We start from the raw sequence: 19,663 nt of genomic DNA on the forward strand, positions 1-19,663 counted from the left end.
GCCATTCCGCCAGACACGTTGTCAAAGGTTTCGGGTAATTTCATTCAGAGACTACGCCATATTATTGCTACGCATGGTGGATATGTGGAAAATATCGTACTATAGAGTTTCCCAGACCGCAGCGCCATCTGTTGTTGAAAATTGTAACTACTGTAATTTCGAAAGTTTGTCTGCCTGAAAATGTACTGTTGTCCCAAGCATATTGCAACAAACGGTGTATTTCTAATTTCTATCGCTGCTCGTTTAGTTTTTATTGCCGTTTCAAATATACCGGTCATTTTTGAAACACCCTATATATATATATATATATATATATATATATATATATATATATATATATATATAGTAACATTTCGACAGCATCAGCAATAACAATGTGCTAAGGATGTAAGTAATTCAAAATTGTAATGTAATTTGTAAAACACGAAAATGTATTAAAACGTTTGTTTCGAGATTGAATTTTTTGCAGATAGCTTGAAAATGACTGTGGGGTTCGAAATGAAATCATGGCAATCAGAACAGCTCAATAAAAACCTTATAGCAGCGTAATTGGTTTTTCAATATATAATGTCCTTATAAGACGTATACAACGCTGCAGATCCATGAGGAATTAAAAAAAAGAACCTCAACAACCTCACCAACCTCACTTATGCAGAACTACGAGAGGCATCCAATAAGATTTCCCATTTCATAAAAAGAAATATTATACATAATTTATCATGTTAAAATAATTTTATTGACTTTGTAAGACGCTTCCGTTACCTTTCAACATAGCAGCCATGCTTTTCCAAGCATTTCTGGTAACGTCACACAAGTTTTTCCAAAGCAATGTTGTAACAGGTAGGTTCCTATGCTCGTCTTGATGAATCTCCGAGCTGCCATCAAAAGAAAGCGTCCTCGACTTTTGTTTTGCCAAATCCTCTTCCTTCATGACAATGCTCGGTCTCATAGAGCTCGTATCATCTAGGTGGAGTTCGCAAGATTCACCTGGGAAGTGTTTCCGCATCCTCAATATTCATCTGATCGTGACCCAAGTGATCCCTCAACTCAAAGGCCATCTTGGAGATAAGCAATTCAAGGCTGATGATGAAGTCACATCGACAGTGAACAGCTGGTTACGAGCACAGGACCAAACCTGGACAACACTGCTTTGGTAAACCTTGCGTGACGTTACCAGAAATGCTTGGGAAAACATAGCTACTATGTAGAAAAGTAACAGAAGTATTGTACAATGTCAAACGCTTTTTTATAAAATAGGAAAACTTGCGTACTGGACGACTCTCGTATTTTCTGTTAACTGAAGTCGACTTCCAAAGTACAATAAGAAACGCTTAATGCGGAACGACATGAACACATTTTAAAGCATTGTTCACTGCTTACACTGAGACCGCAGTTCGGAGACGATAGTTGTATCAGCATGAAAATACACCCTGTCATAAAGCAGCATCTTTGAGGCAATGGTTTGTGGACAATGACCAGTAACGGACGGAGCAAGGAGGACATGAAAAACCGACTAGCACTGGCTAAAAGGGCATTCCAGGGCAAGAGAAGTCTACTAGTATCAAACAAGAGGAAGAAATTTCTGAGAATGTACGTCTGGAGCACAGCATTGTATGGTATGACACATGGACTGTGGGAAAACCGGATCAGAAGAGAATCGAAGCATTTGAGATGCGATGCTATGTTGAAAATTAGTTGTACTGATAAGGTAGAAAGGACAGGATGATTGGACATCTGTTAAGACATCAGGGAATGGCATCCATGGTACTAGAGGGAGCTGTAGAGGACAAAAACTGTAAAGCATCCAACACGGAATTGAGGATGCAGGTTGCAAGAGCTACTCTGAGATGAAGAGGCTGGCACATGAGAGGGATTCGTGGCGGGTCGCATCAAACCTGAAATCAACTGGCCTGCCCAGCGTCTCGATTTGAACCCAATGGAACACCCTTGGAATGTCTTAGAAAGTCGTCTTCGATCCAGGCGTTCAGACACCTCACTGAAAGTGTCCCCAGCAGGATGTAAGTCTTCATAAAGGCGAAGAGTGGACATACTCCGTATCAATGTCTACTAATGCGAGTACGGATACTCTTCATGAGATACTGTATATAATACCCAGTATGAATCTATCGAAGCTTTCATCAGACATAAAAAATAATGATACAAATATATAATTTTTTTATTCTTCGCAATAAGTCGTATACCACCTGAGTCCCCAACGTTTTGAGCGCTATGGAAGGAAAACGGTGGATGATGAGTAAAGGTCTCCCTCATGACCTAGCGGAGAATAAACTAGCTGGAAGTCGCTGAACAGAATCCGTTCTGGTGTCTCAAGAAGCAACACTATCCTCCAGAGACACGGTTCCCTGCGTAATCTGTTTAGTGAGTGTTGGGACTAAAGAAGACTTCTTCCAGTTCTTACAGAGTCGTTTATGTCCAGTTTCGTGCCCCATGGAGGACAAAGCCAAAACAATCATTATGGCACTTGAGATTACCAAGTTCTGGTCTGGATGTTTTGTTATTTACGGATTGAGAATTTCTTGCTGGGAGGACGTAGCATCTTATCTTGGATGGATAATGATCGAGAGATGTAGAATAACTTCGGGTATGCTGCAGGGAAACATGTTGGGATCCTTGCTGTTTCTGTTATATATTAATGATGTGGCGGACAACAGTAACTTCAGACTTTTCGCACAGATGATGTAGTTATCTGTAATGAAGTACCATCCGAATAATAACTGCACAAACATTCAGTTAGATTTTGATAAGATTTGAAAATTGTGCAAAAATTGGAACGTAGTTTTAAATGTTCAGAAACGTAAAATTATGCACTTCACGAAACGAGAAAATGTAGTATGCTATGATTCTATGATTGCCGAATATGAATCTGGCGCAGCTTTCGTCAGACATAAAAAATTTTGAGAGCTATAGAGTCAGTGAGTCACATTTGGAATCAGTCAGGTCGTGCAAATAGTTGGGTGTAACGATTTGCAGGGACATATAATGGGGAGTATCAAATAAGCTCAGTCGTAAGCGAAGGTGGTGGAATACTCGATTTCACTGGTAGCATAGTGGGAACATGTCTGCAATTGAAGATTGCTAACAAAAGGCTTGTGCAACTCATCGTTGAATTTTGCTCAGCTGTGTGGGACCCGTACAAAACAAGACTAACAGGGTATATTGAATGTATACGGAGAAGCACAGCACGAGTGGCCACAGGTATGCCTGACCCGCGCAGAAGTGTCACAGAGATGCTGAAGAAGACGCAAATTATCCCGTCAAGTCCTACACACAAACTTTCAAGATCAAGCTTTAAATGCTTAGTCTAGGCGTATACTACGTATACTACGTATAACTCCCTTAGGGACCACACAGACGATATTCGACTAATTATAGCGCGCACAGAGGCACACTCCCGTGGTACACGCGTTAATGGAACGGGAACGAGCCCTAAGAACTGGTACAATGGGAAGTGCCTTCTGCACACTTCACAGAGGTTTGAAGAGTATCGATGCAGAAGATTGATACAGTCTCCTTAGTTAAGTATACGTATGTGCTTTTCGTTGTATGTTAGGAGTTCAAATGGTTCAAATGGCTCTGAGCGCTATGGGACTTAACTTCTGAGGTCATCAGTCCCCTAGAACTTAGAACTACTTAAACCTAACTAACCTAAGGACATCACACACATCCATGCGCGAGGCAGGATTCGAACCTGCGACCGTAGCGGTCGCGCGGTTTCAGACTGTAGCGCCTACAACCGCTCGATCACTCCGGCCGTGTATGTCCGGAGTCCCCCAAGGAAATACGATAGGAACGCTCTTATTCTCTTTATGTTAGTTGGTGCACGAGTTCGTAGAGTTTTTGTCTTGTATGTTGGTATTTTGGTTGGTAAGGGTTTATTTACCGATTGTCATTTTTTATCTGTAGTTCACTGCTGGTATTTGAGTTTACATACTGCTATTTTATTATTTGTAGATGGTGAATGAAGCTGCGGACGCTAAAAGGGGACAGCCAAGTGGAGAAATCGAAACATTTCCGAGATACTCTTGTGACTGAGGTGTAACAGCAGCATAGACAGTCAGAAACATTCGCGACGTGTACGGGGATAGTGCCACTGGACAAAGCATGGCAAGGAAATGGTTCTCTCGTTTTAAGGAGGATCGTTTTGACGTTAGTGACCCGCCACGTCCAGGAAAACCTTCGGTGTTTGGTGAAAGCATTAGTCCGCGTCACGGTACTCAGGAACTGCAAATGTGATGAACTGTGATCATTCCACCATCGTGTGACATTTGCATGCAGTGCGAAAGATTCAAAAAATCGGATGTATGGGTACCGCATGCTCTAAGCCAAAACCACAAGAATCAGTGGGTGGCCGTATGTGCGTCTCTGCTTGCTCGTCGTCAATTGGCTCATGAGCAACACCGACCATTCCCATCCTGCATCGTTACTGGTGACGAGAAATGGGGTCTCTATGCTGACATAGGGAAAAAAATGGTTGAGCCCAAACAAAACAGCAACTCCCCGTACCAAGACCTATGCGCATCCACAACGTATGCATGTGGTGGAACAATGACGGTGTGGTGTGCTACGAATTGCTTCCCCGAGGTGTAAACATCACTGCCGACATTTATTGTCAACAACTGAAACGTCTTGCCGACGCAATGCAAGAACAACCAGGAAGACTGCGTGAAGTGACGCTACTCCACGATAACAACCGTCTGTTTTCTGCTCGACTGGCAAAAAACACACTACACAGGAGTTGGGTGTGAAGTCATTTCGCAGCCCTCCATCATGATCCTCAGATTTTCATCTTTTGCGCTCTCTATAGAAAAAAGGATTTGTCCACCTGGAAAAAGCGTTCGACAATGTAAAATGGTGCAAGGTGTTCGAAATTCTGAGAAAAATAGGGGAAAGCTTAGGGAGCAAGTATACAATATTTACAAGAGTCAAGAGGGAGTCGAAAAACCAAGAACGAGTTTCTCGGATTAGATTAGAAAGGGTATAAGACACGGATGTAGTCTTTCGCCCCTAGTGTTCAATCTGTACATCGAAGAAGCAATGACTGAAATAAAAGAAAGGTTCAGGAGTGGAATTACAATTGAAGGTTAAAGGATATCAATGATACGATTCGCTGATGACACTGCTGCCCTGAGTGAAGTGAAGAAGAATTACACGATCTGCTAAATGGAATGAACAGCCTATTGAGTACAGAATATGGATTGAGAGTTAAACGAAGAAAGATGAAAGTAATGAGAAGTAGCGGAAATGAGAACAGCAAGAAATATAATCTCAGGATTGATGGTCACGAAGTAGATAAAGTTAAGGAATTCTACTACCAAGGCAACAGAATAACCAATCACGAACGGAGCGAGGAGGATATCAAAAGCAGACTAGCACTAGCAAAAATGGCATTCCTGGCAAAGAGAAGTCTACTAGCATCAAATATAGGACTTAATTTGAGGAAGAAATTTCTGAGAATGTACGTCTGGAGCACAGCATATATGATAGTCAAACATGGACTGTGGGAAAACCGGAACAGAAGAGAATTGAAGCATTTGAGATGTGGTGGTACAGACGAACGTTGAAAATTAGGTGGACTGATAAGGTAAGGAATGACGAATGAGGACATCCTGTGCAGAATCGGAGAGAAAAGGAATATTTGGAAAATAATGACAAGGAGAAGGGACAGGATGATAGGACATCTGTTAAGATATCGGGGAGTGACTAAATGGTACCAGAGGGAGCTGTAGAGCGTAAAAACTGTAGAGGAATACAGAGGTTGGAACACATCCAGCAAATTATTGAGGACGCAGGTTGCAAGTGCTACTCGGAGGTGAAGAGATTGGCAATGGAGAAGAATTCGTGGTGGGCCGCAGTCAGAAGACTGATGACCAAGGCGGTCGGTGTGACCGAGCGGTTCTAGGCGCTTGAATCTGGAACCGTGCGACCGCTACGGTCGCAGGTTCGAATCCTGCCTCGGGTATGGATGTGTGTGATGTCCTTAGCTAAGTTAGGTTTAAGTAGTTCTAAGTTCTAGGGGACTGATGACCTCAGATGTTAAGTCCCATAGTGCTCAGAGCCATTTGAACCATTTTTTTACAAAAAAGTCGTGTCTATTTAATATCTAGGTGTAACTTTGCAAAGCGATATGAAATGGAAAGGGCACATAAGGTTGGTTGCACAGAAGGCGAATCGTCGACCTGTTTGTTGGGAGAGTTTTAGGTAAGTGGGGTTCATCTGTAGAGGAGACCGTGTATAGAACGCTAATGCGACCCGTTTTGGTATGCTGCTAGAATGTTTGGTATCCCAACGAGGTCGCGTTAAAGGAAGAAATCGAAGCAATTCAAGGGTGTGCTGCTAGACTGGTTAACGCTAGGATCGATCAATACGTATTACCGAAATGCTCCCTGAACTCAAATGGGGATCCCTGGAGGGAAGAACACGTTCTTTTCGTGAAATATTGTTGAAAAAGTTTAGAGAACCGGAATTTACAAGGAACTTCAGTACAATGGTACTTCAATCCACGTATATCTCGTCTGAGGACCGTAAAGGCGAGATAACGGAAATCTGGGCTTGTACGGATGCATATAGACTATCGTTTTTCCCTCGCTTCATTTGCGGGTGGAGAGGAAAGGGAATGACTAACAGTGGTATAAGGAAACATCCGCCATGAATCACACGGTCGCTTGCGGACTATGTTAGTAGATATAGATAAGTAAATCGGAAGTTTAGCCCGTCCAAACTTCGTTTGGGAGAAGTGAATTGGTGGCAGAATGTTAGAAGAAACTCTGCAACCTGGTACTTGGCGTGGGCTGCAGCAATCGCAGCAAACAGAATGCAGCAGGAGCGGAGCCGACGAGTACTAACCAGAGTCGTGGACGGACTAATGGAAGCAGGCGTTTATGGGCCGTAAACCAGTTTGTCGCCCTGTCTCTCTCTCTCTGTCTGTCCGCAATACCTGCAGGGCTCGCGGCTTTCGCAGGCTCTAGCAGACACCAATTACTCTAGTAAACATTTACACGGTCTTCTCACTAGTCCGCGCGAGTACTCGGAAAACCCAGCCGTCTCCATTTTTGCTACACAATTGCAGTCATCAAGTCTAAAGCCCATTTTACTGGAGTGATTTTCTTCTCTAAATCGGCTACCGCTGGCAAACGCCTTACCTTCGAGAAAAATTTAACAAAATAAGAAAATGCGTATAATATTAAATGCTCTACAGTTCGTTACAAACTCAACAATCCACAATGACTTGAAAATTGAAACTGTTTCAGAAGAGTATCTATCCATACCTAAAAGCTTTTAGAGCAAACATCCTTATTCAGCCAACACACTAGTTTGTCAATTATTCCGCGTCTGACATCCAGGATCAGCACAAATATAAACGCTCGTAGTTCCACGTCAGAAACATGTAATGAGACTGACTTACAACACCATAAACATTGGTGTCATATAGTCATGTGAGTTAGAGGTCAAACATCATCGTAAATAATATTTTCTTCTTTCTTACAATAATGATGAACGTTGACCAGTGGTTAGTGTAAGAATCTTTGTAAACCTATCACTGTTTAAAACGTAATTATGAGGTGGTCATTGTAATACAAACATTTGAATCTATGTTTATCCACTGTAAGAAGCAGCACCAAGGGATTATGCGAATGGAATGAAAACCAGTAGATGTGACGTACAGCAAATATGATTACAATTTCAGAAATACTGGATTATTTATTCAAGAAAAAATTCAAATGGAGCAAGTCAATAACGCATTGGTTCACTTCTGCCCCTTGTGTTAGCAGTTATTCGACTTGCCATTGATTGATACAATTCTTTGATGTCATCCTGAGTGATATCGTCCCAAATTCTGTCCAAATGGCACGTGAAATCGTCAACATCCCGATCTGGATTGTAGGGCACTGCCCACAATGCAACAAACGTTCTCGATTGGGACGTGGTCTGGTGACCTTGCTGGCTGAGGTGAGATCTGGTAAGCACGAAGACAAGCGATGGAAACTCTCGTCGTGTACAGGAGGGAATTCTCTCTCTCCGAGCATTAATCCCGACTAGTCGGGTCTGCTGTTACGGTTAACCGGATTTGGCGTGTTAATTTTAAGTAGTGGCCGGATGCCCTTTCTGTCACCACTTCGTACTCCCTCCCCCCCCCCCCCCCCTCCAGGACGGGATGTGTGTACCCAACTATCTGCATGTAGTGTAATCCACGGAATATTGCGAACGTGTTTCAAATGTCTGCAAGTCGTGTAACTGAGGCGGAACGTGGGGACCAGCCCAGCATTCGCCTAGTAAGATGTGGAAAACCGCCCAAAAACTACATCCATGCTGGCTGGCACACCGGCCCTCGTCTTTAGTCCAACAGGCGGATTCGATCCAGGGCCAGCGCGCCTACCCGAGTCCAAGAAGCAGCGCGTTAGCGTTCTCGGCTACCCTGGCGGGTGTGTGCAGGAGGGCGTTATCTCTTTGAACTGTAAGCCCGGCATGGCTTGCCATGAAGGGCAACAAAACGGGGCGTACAATATCGTCGACGTACCGCTGTGCTGTAAGGGTGCCACGGATAACAACTAAAGGGGTGCTGCTATGAAAAGAAGTGTCACACGTGACAATCACTTCTGGTTGTCGAGCCGTATGGCTCAACTGTACTTGCTCAATTTGTAAAGCTCTTTCTCATTAATAAATCACCTAGTTTTTCTGAAACAGTAATCATTTGTTTTCCCGTACATGTACATCACACCTTCCGATTTCCGTCTTACTTGGATAATTCGCCGTGGTGCGTCGGTTTTTTTTTCCCTTAGACTGGTTATTCATCTGCACCTTGTCATGCTTTGGGTTTGGTATTACCTCCATGGTAGATATTTTGCCCCACTATTGCGATGTTATGTTAGTTACACAAAATGTCAATATAATTGGAGGTAAGGACTCTTCAATCGAAACCTTGCAAAATAAAATGAAGTCAAGTAAAAGAATCATCGTGAATGGTGCGCGTCAGGTGCCTCAGTGTAAATCAGCCGCCAAACACGTCGCGACCTATTGGTAACGTCAGTGCTCAACAGGTCATGCCGACCGTAAGAGCTGTAACACCCCAAGTATGCTGAAAACTGCGAAAGCGCAGAACCAGCACACTGCTGGAATCGGAGAGACGGTAGCGCCGTCTGCAAATATCGCAAATTAGCCACTTCTCGTCGCATTTATTTCTATGACATGGATTTTTTTTGCATCTTCTTAGTCTTATTTATACTGAAGTGCTAAACAAACTGGTACAGGCAAGCGTTTCAAATTTAGAGATATGTAAACAGGAAGAAAACGACGTTGCAGGCGGAAACGCCTATATAAGAAAACAAGTGTCTGGCGCAGTTGTTAGATCGGTGACTGCAGGTTATCAACATTTGAGTTTGAACGTGGTGTTACAGTCGCCGAACGTGCGATGGGACACATCATCTCCGACGTAGCTGTAAAGTGGGGATTTTCCCGTATGACCATTTCACGAATGTATACCGTGGATATCAGGAATCCCGTAAAATATCAAATCTCCAACACTGCAGCGGCCGGAAAAAGATCCTGCAAGAACGGGACCAACGACGACTGAAGAGATTCATCCAGCGTGACAGAAGCGCAACCCTTCCTGAGACTGCTGCAGATTTCAGTGCTGAGTCATCAGCAAGTGTCAGCGTGCCAACCATTCAACGAAACATCATCGATATGGGCTTTCGGAGCCGAAGGCCCACTCGCGAAACCCTGATGACTGCACGACACAAAGCTTTACGCCTAGCCTGGGCCCATCATCAGCGACACTGGACTATTGCTGACTGGAAACATGTTGCCTGGTCGGACGAGTCTCGTTTCAAATTGTATCTAGCTGGTGGGTGTGTACAGGTGTGGAGACAGCCTCACGAATCAATGGACCCTGCTTGTCAGCAGGGGACTGGTCAAGCTGGTGGATGCACTGTAAAGGTGTGAGGCGTATGCAGTTGGAGTGATACGGGACCCCTGATACGTGTAGATACGACTCTGACGTGTGACACATACGTAAGCATCCTGTCTGATCACCTGCATCCATTATGTCCATTGTGCATTCCGACGGACTTGGGCAATTACAGCAGGACAACGCGATACCCCACACGTCCAGAATTGCTACGAAGTGGCTCCAGGAATACTCTTCTGAGTTTAAACACTTTCGCTGGCCACCAAACTCCCCGGACGTGAAAATTATTGAGCATACCTGCGATGCCTTGCGACGTGCTGTTCACAAGAGATCTCCACACCCTCGTACTCTTACGGATTTACGGACAGCCCTGCAAGACTCATGGTGTCAGTTCCGTCCAGCACTACTCCAGACATTAGTCGAGTCCATGCCACGTCGTGTTGCGGCACTTCTGCGTGCTCACGGGGCTCTACGCGATATTAGGCAGGTGTGCTAGTTTCTTTGCTCTTTAGCGTACATTGTTTGATTGTTTTCGTGGCAGACGGCGAAGATTGCACAAGGACTGGATATTTTCCCTTGTGTAACAGTTACCAGTTACCTGAAAGCAAAATACGATTTAGGTTTTATAGTAAATGTTAAAAGAAAAAGTCAACACTGCGCATAAATAACAAAGTAAATAGATAAAAGATTCTATCGAAGGAGTAAAATACAATACTTAAAAAGAAACAATAAAGTGAAATGGCGCTAATTACTGGTTTGTAAGCATTGATTATGTAACGGTTTGATGAGGTGATTCCATACAGCAGTATTTGAAGAATTGCGTATTTGGCATCAGATGTACAAATGTATTCTTTGTTTTCTACCGTTTTCGGTCGTGGTGGTAGAAAGAACAAAAGCTGTATTTTAGATGGATATCTATCGATAGGAGAGGTCTTTCCTCGTACTACCTTAATGATCGCTCCGATTAATGATAATGCAGTCAATTTTGGGCTGGAGTAAAAGTCATGGCCTATTATATGTCGTTCTGTAAACAAGTTATGATTCTGACAGTTTTCACCTTATCCCATGGAAAGTCGAATTCTACCCGTGGAAATGGTGGCTACGACCGAAATTGTAGAAAGTAAAATTCTAGAGCTGATGGAAAACATGCATTTCTTCAAACTGTTTGATGTGTTCGTGTGTACTGTCTTGTAGTAGACTACAAGCTCTTTTGGTCTGCCCAATGAAGAGGCTGCTCCAGTCGTTATTTCTCTCGTTACTCAGTCTCGTTAGTTTGCAACAAGTAAGAGGTAGCTCATGCTTACCTCTTCGTTGCGTCGAACGACTGATGTGGCTACTTTACAGGAACGTAGCACTTAAGTGCTATCAGCAGTGGAATATTTTTCAGTCGTGTATAGTGGTCTTGGTTGTAATAAACCTAATGGTGCATACTGTCGAAAGAATAATGAGCAATTCTCGAGAAGCTATACTATTTAGTTCGCACCGAGCGAGATGGCGCAGTGGTTAGCACTCGGAAAGACGACGGTTCAAACTCGCCTCCGGACATCCCGAGTTAGATTTTCCGTGAGTTCCCTAAATCGCTTCAGACAAAAGCCGGGATTGTTTCTTTGAAAGGGCACGGCCGACTTCCTTCCCCGGCCTTCCCTAATCAGATGGGACCGATGACATCGCTGTTTAGTCCTCTCCCCCAAAATCAACCAACCAATCTGAGTGTAGCGATAGCAAAGACATCACTTGTAGAGAAGATGGCGCAAACAGCAATCGCATTGCTCTTCGGATAAGGGTAAAGTTTCGAAACCCAGTGAATGGACACGAAATGCAAGCGAATGACGAATGACTTACCAAACCGAAAGTTGAAAACGTAACTCACGACGAGTTACTGGCCGCGATTGTATGTGAATGTACCAATGTGTCGGCAAAGTTACTGATCGCGAAAAAGTCTCTCTTTTAATAAACTGTGACAAAACCAAGTACAGTATGTTTGGTTACGAGACCTCATTAGTGTTATTCGAAGTCAATGCAGAAGAAAAAAGAACGGGTAAGGTCAGCCCATGGTTTACTCAACCGTATATTTCTCCACGTGCGTGATGAGTGAGTTTGTAAAGAGGCACTTGTGTCACATGAAGTATGAAGGCATTAAGTGTTATGATACTAACTGGTATTTTTTTACCTAAATCTGTTTTGTAAAAGTAGACAGAACATCAAGTTGAGACAAGAAAGAGGTAATTTCAACAATGGGAAACGTGCCACAAGTTCTGGAATATATATTTTGAGAGAAAACGTTGGCATTTTATGTAAAAATCATTGAGGAACTTCATCCGGCAGAAAATTTTAACACAATTTTCAATAACGATTTTTACAAAGATTCCTTTCTGTTTACTGAGGCCAGCCGGAGTGGCCGAGCGGTTCTAGGCGCTACAGTCTGGAACAGCGTGACCGCTACGGTCGCAGGTTCGAATCCTGCCTCGGGCATGGATGTGTGTGATGTCCTTACGTTAGTTAGGTTTAAATAGTTTTAAGTTCTAGGGGACTGATGACCTCAGAAGTAAGTCCCATAGTGCTCAGACCCATTTTTTGTTTACTGAGAAATTAGAAAACTGCAATTGTCCGTTTACCAGCAAAACCTTCTATTTCGACCGGCCATGAAGGGAGCAGCACTTTGGATTTTGGGTAGTCGACGAATAAGCCATTACCGACTACCTTTTTTTGTAATTTTCCACGAAGACACGGTGAGCAGTATGCCATGCGATCGTTTCTTAGTAGTCACCAGCTACCTACGAATCGCCTTCTCGTTCACGTCTTGTGTGAGCGCCACTCTTTAGTGCTTCCTTGTCGCTACGATGAGCTCCTCTGGATGGCAGAGGCTACAATAAGAGGAGAGCGCGACGCAAACAAGATCTTGCGCGGAGCGGGGCGTCCAGCAGAGCTTTTCAATTGTCCAGTTGACCCGCGGCCGGGCGTTGCGTCAGCGCATCTAGAGGGCGCGGTGGCACATGTCGCGTCCATCCGTCACAACTACACCACTTGCTCTCCACTTTACAGCAGCGACATGGGCGGAGCGCAGACACAAATAGACCTATTGCCGAGATTCATCAAGCGACTTCTGACAACGGACCCGCCGCGTCATTGCGGCAATAGGTTTTAAAGTAGCAGCGGAGTATGTACAGGGTGACAATTATTGAACTAGTTAAATTAGTTAGAAACTACGTAAACGTCCCTACAGGTATTCGGATTTAGGATATGACATCATAGGCGATGATGTGGCGCAGACGAATAGCTTAATTCTGTATGACCCATTGAAGTGTCGGAACATCGATGCTGTCGATAACCTCCTGAATGGCTGGTTTCAGCTCAGCAATGGTTTTTGGGGTAATTGCTGTACACCTTGTCTGTAATATGGCCCACGAAAAGGAGTCGCATGCGTTCAGAACCGGAGAATATGGCGGCCAATGGAAGCCCATGCCAGCGGCCTCTATTTTTTTTACTTTTTTAAATCACATTTTTGTTCGTTTTCGTTCGTTGCGTCTGCTCGGGGCGGACGTCGCAAGACACCCGTTTCAGTTCGTTGTTGCTCCATTAATTCAGTTTTTTTTATTACAGAAGGCAGCTAACCCTCTTACCGAACACACTGAGCTACCGTGCCGGCTCCTCTGGGTATCCCAGAGCCAGAATGCGGTCCCCGAAGTGCTCCTTCAGGACACCAAACAGTAGTAGTAGTAGTAGAAGGGTTGTGTGGGCGCACGACAGCAAGGTCTTCAGCGCCCGTTCAGTATCATAGTGAGACGGGTGTCAAGAAAAAAACTCAGAACATTTACATATAACGGAACAGAAAACACGGGGAACAATCATTGAAAAATATGTGCTCACCCACACCGAAGCGTGGGATGAAGCAGGGCGTCAGCAGTAAAACATGGACAACACAGGAAGAAAAAGGTAGAGGGTGCTAAAACAATGTAGCAGATGGAAGTGCCTGGCTGACCGCAAGGAAAAAAAGGGAGGAGTCAGCCACTCTGCAGTACACTAACACCTCCAGCCTAAAAGTTTAGGCCAGAGTCCAGACACATCACAAAACTTAAAAACCCTAGACACACACGTCTCATCGTTAGCTAAAATATAGGGCAGATCCCCATCAACTTGTGCTTCTGCCCTTGCATCACGGTATAAAATGCAGTCTGTTAAAATGTGCCGGACAGAGATGTGCACACCACAAGCATCACAAAACGGAGGATCCTCCCGCCGTAATAAATAGCTGTGTGTCAGAGGACAGTGCTCCGTCTTGTGTGAGCCACATCTTGTCGAAATGAGGGTCACTTTGGATAATGGGAATGAAATCATCCTCCAAAACCTTCACGTAGCGTTCGGTAGCACCGCGCCATCAAGGAATATCGCAGCGATTATTCCGTGACTGGACACTGCACACCACACAGTCACCCGTTGAGGGTGTAAGAGATTCCTCGATCGCGAAATGCGACTTCTCAGCCCCCAAATGCGCCAATTTTGCTTATTGACGAACCCATCCAAATGAAAGTGGGCTTCGTCGTTAAACCAAAACATATTCACATCAAAAGTCCTTTTAGTCAGTTCTGTGGACAACAGCATGGCGAAACAGAACCGCTGTTCCATAGCCATGGGGCTTAATGGCTGATGAGATTGAATTCTGTATGAGAAGAGATGCAGATCTTCAACAACAATTTGTTGCAGTGTCTCCCACAGTTGATTCCCACCCGTTGTGCAGCTCGTCTGATCGATTTTCTGAGGCTGATTTGAAACACAAAGCGTGCCTTCTCTATGTTTTCAGGCGCTTTCGCCATTTTTGGACGACCGACATTACAAACACTGTCATCACGAAGACTACCCGTTCTCTCAAACTTGCGAATTAAATTCTTGATTGATTGTTAGCAAGACAAGGGGTAAGACAAGGCTGCAACCTGTCTCCACTGTTGTTCATATTATTTATGGATCATATGTTGAAAACAATAGACTGGCTGGGTGAGATTAAGATATGTGAATACAAAATAAGCAGTCTTGCATATGCGGATGACTTAGTTGTGATGGCAGATTCGATTGAAAGTTTGCAAAGTAATATTTCAGAGCTAGATCAGAAATGTAAGGACTATGGTATGAAGATTAGCATCTCCAAAACGCAAGTAATGTCAGTGGGAAAGAAATATAAACGGATTGAGTGCCAAATAGGAGGAACAAAGTTAGAACAGGTGGACGGTTTCAAGTACTTAGGATGCATATTCTCACAGGATGGCAACGTAGTGAAAGAACTGGAAGCGAGGTGTAGCAAAGCTAATGCAGTGAGCGCTCAGCTACGATCTACTCTCTTCTGCAAGAAGGAAGTCAGTACCAAGACTAAGTTATCTGTGCACCGTTCAATCTTTCGACCAACTTTGTTGTATGGGAGCGAAAGCTGGGTGGATTCAGGTTACCTTATCAACAAGGTTGAGGTTACGGATATGATAGTAGCTAGGATGATTGCAGGTACTAGTAGATGGGAACAATGGCAGGAGGGTGTCCACAATGAGGAAATCAAAGAAAAACTGGGAATGAACTCTATAGATGTAGCAGTCAGGGCGAACAGGCTTAGATGGTAGGGTCATGTTACACGCATGGGAGAAGAAAGGTTACCCAAGAGACTCATGGATTCAGCAGTAGAGGGTAGGAGGAGTCGGGGCAGACGGAGGAGAAGGTACCTGGATTCGGTTAAGAATGATTTTGAAGTAATGGGTTTAACATCAGAAGAGGCACCAATGTTAGCACTGAACAGGGGATCATGGAGGAACTGTATAAGGGGGGCTATGCTCCAGACTGAACGCTGAAAGGCATAGTCTTTCTTAAATGATGATGATGATGATGATGATGATGATTGTTAGCACACTTGGACCGGCTGTTTCCAGCTTGAAGTCGGTCGCAAACTTCTTTCAGCCGCAACTGGGCTGTTATTGTTCGCATAGTAGGCCTTCACAAGCACTATACGCTCAGGCACGCTGTACTGTGATATTTTCAAATGCAAATGGCCCACAACAAGAACAAGCGTGCGCATACGCATACTAATTCCCCTCATGCTCCGCGCTAACCATGCAGTTTGAACGACCTAACGCAAACCGTTCAGAAGTTATGACGATTTTATTTCATATTGTTCAATAATCGACACCCTAAGAGATGAGTTTGAAGTAATGAACGTGCTTTTTGGAGAGGATTGCATTTAAAGTACCCTCTTCCCTTGGCCAGGTTCTCATCAAAATGAACCCGGGTACGAAAGCTTGCTGTCATGAGCAAGGTGATTTTACGCTCAGTCTTTTATCTTAGTCGTAATGATGAGCGAAAACATTACGAATGCCGTTCACCGCGGCGAAGAATGCCGCGTGGTGGCTCGCGGACACGTGACGCAGTCGGAAAAGTACATAAGCCGAGGAGAGACGAATGGGCAATTGTTGTAGCGACATTACGGATAGCACGTGGGGGAACTCAATGACAAAGCGTAGACTGTTATGGCCCAGCGCCTGGGAACGAGCAACTCGCAAACGGCGAACCTGCCGTCTGTCCGCGTGCTAGTGTCATGATTGAATATGCAAAGTGCTTGAAGGGCTGTGAACCCACGACCAGTCTCCAAGGTGTTGAACGTTCACGCCTCATCAGACAGCGCGGCGTCTTTGGCAGATCTGACGACAGAGTATGACACCGGTGCAGAGTCAACTGTTTGTAACGCCGGAAATGCATATCCTCCTATTTCCATCTATTGTAGTATAATTTTTTTCCTTGTTTTGTTACCTCAAGATATGACATTTCTGTCTCTTTATATATTGTAATTGCTTTACTATTTGTATATATATATTTATGTCGATGTATAACTGGTTTGTTTCGTAAATATTATTTGTATTTTTGCGCTGGGTCTTGCCTAGGGAAGACTGCTATCGAACGATTACATCGATAGGTCGTGTGAAGAATCAAAGTGTGTAGGATCTTTGGGAGTGTTAACTCTGCCGCGTGGAGCGCGGGCTGAGCAGAGGGGGAGTCTGGCTGGAGTAGCGAGTGGAGCAGGTGTTGTGTAAAGCTCCCGCGAGTTGCCAAGCTTTCGGGGTTTGGCAGCATGTAATTGCGCTCGACTTGCGATGATAGTTTCTGACATGGTGTCGCGGACGGGAAGCATTAGCTGGCGCACATCAAGAGCCCGTTTCGCCTGGTGACCGTGTCGAGAAGAAGGCGCGCCAACATCCAGCTTCAGCGACGGCCGACAATGAGTGACTGTCGCCACCTCCTCGATCGACGGCTTCAAACCTTCAATCAACCGACAAGGAAGACTGGAAGCACGTCAAGTTTTAGAACCGTATGGCAGACCTCAGCTTTTCAAACTTTTAAAATTGTTGCCTCGCAAAATTACAGCAACTTACATGAACCTTGAACCTTTGTTGCTCATTGTCCCAGTTGCATTACCAAGCAGGGTCCCCTCCTTTTCCGGAACGAACCCGAGTGTCGTTGAAATTCAAACGCCAGCATCATTTTATTTCACTGCTTTAATTTCAAAGTTCAGTTAAGGTATTCATAGCTGGCTACAATATTCAGATTACACAAGCACAAATTAAGAGTGCGAGTTCTGTTACCGTATTTTAGCTTACCTGTGACTGCAGCTCAGCTTGGTAAGTACTAAATTTTACTATTGTTAATTGTTCAGAATCATTTAATTCAAGTTCAAAGTTAAATCTCTTATTTCTAAATTGCGTAGATTCAAGTAGCTTTTGAAATGATTGTTGAGGTAGTCCAAGACTAACCGTATTTTACTGAATTTCGATGTGCTTCAGAAAGAAAGCTCACTATTAACTTCAGTCACTAAATTAACTTTCGATTTTCCGGTTTTATTAATTCTTTTGCTAAATTAAGTCAGAGTGTAGCGAAATTTATTACTTCTGACAAACTTTAAGTTTTCACACTGCACGTGTCAACCTTCAGTTGCCACGCTTCTAGTGCTAATGATATGTGTAATAACCTTTTTTTTCAGTCACTATAGTAATTGTCCTTAGGACTGGCGACCGTAATTTCCCCCAAATCTCAAATATCTAATTACCGCTAGTTGATTGTTAACGTAATGGCCGCACATTTACTTTCTTTATTAACTTTACCCCTTTTCCAAAATTAATTTCCACAAGTTTCATTTGCATTTTTCCTTTCGTTTAGATGTAACCCTTTCCTCCCTCTTTACCGACAGGTTAACTTCGGTGACGATTGCTTTTCCCAAATTTCCATTAGGTACACGCGGTTTAATTTTTCACTGTCATTAAGGTCGATAAGTGAGGGGGAGGTTACATGTTTTCCGGTGCACGCCGTTCGGCGCACATTGTTGACCAGGACTCCTCTGCAGTCGACCGCTACGAGTTCCAGTGTTGACCCAACGACGTCGACAATTACTATTGCAGTGTGCACGAGATCGTCGAGATTGGACCTTGGATCAGAGGTAGTATTTCGATTGGTCAGATCAATTACGTTTCTAGTAACACCAGGTCGATGGTCGTAGCCAGCTCTAAACAAGCACCGCGCCACGGACGTTTGGGTCAGTGTCACATCACAGATGACACTGATCTGGCCATCCATGGGCCATGTGGTAGTAACTGAAAGCAACATCGAAGCTGTGGACAACGTGAAAATTACTGCGGACCGCGTGCAGCTCTTCGTCAATGGTGATGGCATCTTCCAGCCGGAATCGTGCCACGGTGGTTTGAGCATCGTGATACTGAACTCACATTGATGTTTCATTTTGAAAAGATAAGATCGCTTATGTTGTAAGTGCTTTATTTGTAGGCGGAATACGTTTTTCAGCCTTTTATCTGCGTCATCAGGGAAATAAAATCGTCATCTTCTAGAATGAGATTTTCACTCTGCAGCGAAGTGTGCGCCGATATGAAACCTCCCGACAGATTAAAACTGTGCGCCGGACCGAGACTCGAATTTGGGACCTTTGCCTTTCGCGGACAAGTGCTCTACCATCTGAGCTACCCAAGCACGACTCAAGACCCGTCCTCACAGCTTCAATTCTGCCAGTACCTCGTCTTCTATCTTCCAAACCTCACAGCAGCTCTTCTGCGAACCTTGCAGATCTAGCACTCCTGGAAGAAAGGATATTGCGGAGACATGGCTTAGCCACAGCCTGGGCGATGTTTCCAGAATGAGAAAGGCAAAAGTCCCGAGTTCGAGTCTCGAACCGGCACACAGTTTTAATCTGTCAGGAGGTTTCGTCACATTCGGATCGAGAAAAAATAATAGGATGACCGAGCGTTCACAGTCGACAATTTTCGCAAGTAGCGCACGTCAGACATAAAATGACGTAGAACGCTCCTGTGATACTATGAGTAACAGTGTCTGTTGAGGTAATTGGGTCCCCACATACCGAAATAGTGATCAAAGCACAGACTGTATGTATCTACCGAATAATGTGAAATCTGAAGAGCTAATGGTCCCTCATTTGCACTGGATTGTGTACTAACAGGAAGCGTGTCAAGACAACTCACGTTGATGTCTTGGCCACCAAATTCGCCTCATCGGAGCCAGATGAAAAAGTCTGAGGCGCTATACGGCGCCAGTTTCGTATCTAATAACTATCGACCAGCGAGTAGACATCTGGTGTCAGGTACCTCCGGAAATCTACCCAAGTACTTGCCGAATCCGTGTCACTCAGAAATGCTACTGTATTGCGTTCCAAAGCAAGCAAGTGGTCATAACGTCTTGGCTCCTCAGTAATAC

The sequence above is a fragment of the Schistocerca cancellata genome, chromosome 2, assembly GCF_023864275.1.
Source record: "Schistocerca cancellata isolate TAMUIC-IGC-003103 chromosome 2, iqSchCanc2.1, whole genome shotgun sequence".
NCBI classification, from domain to species: Eukaryota; Metazoa; Arthropoda; class Insecta; order Orthoptera; family Acrididae; genus Schistocerca; species Schistocerca cancellata.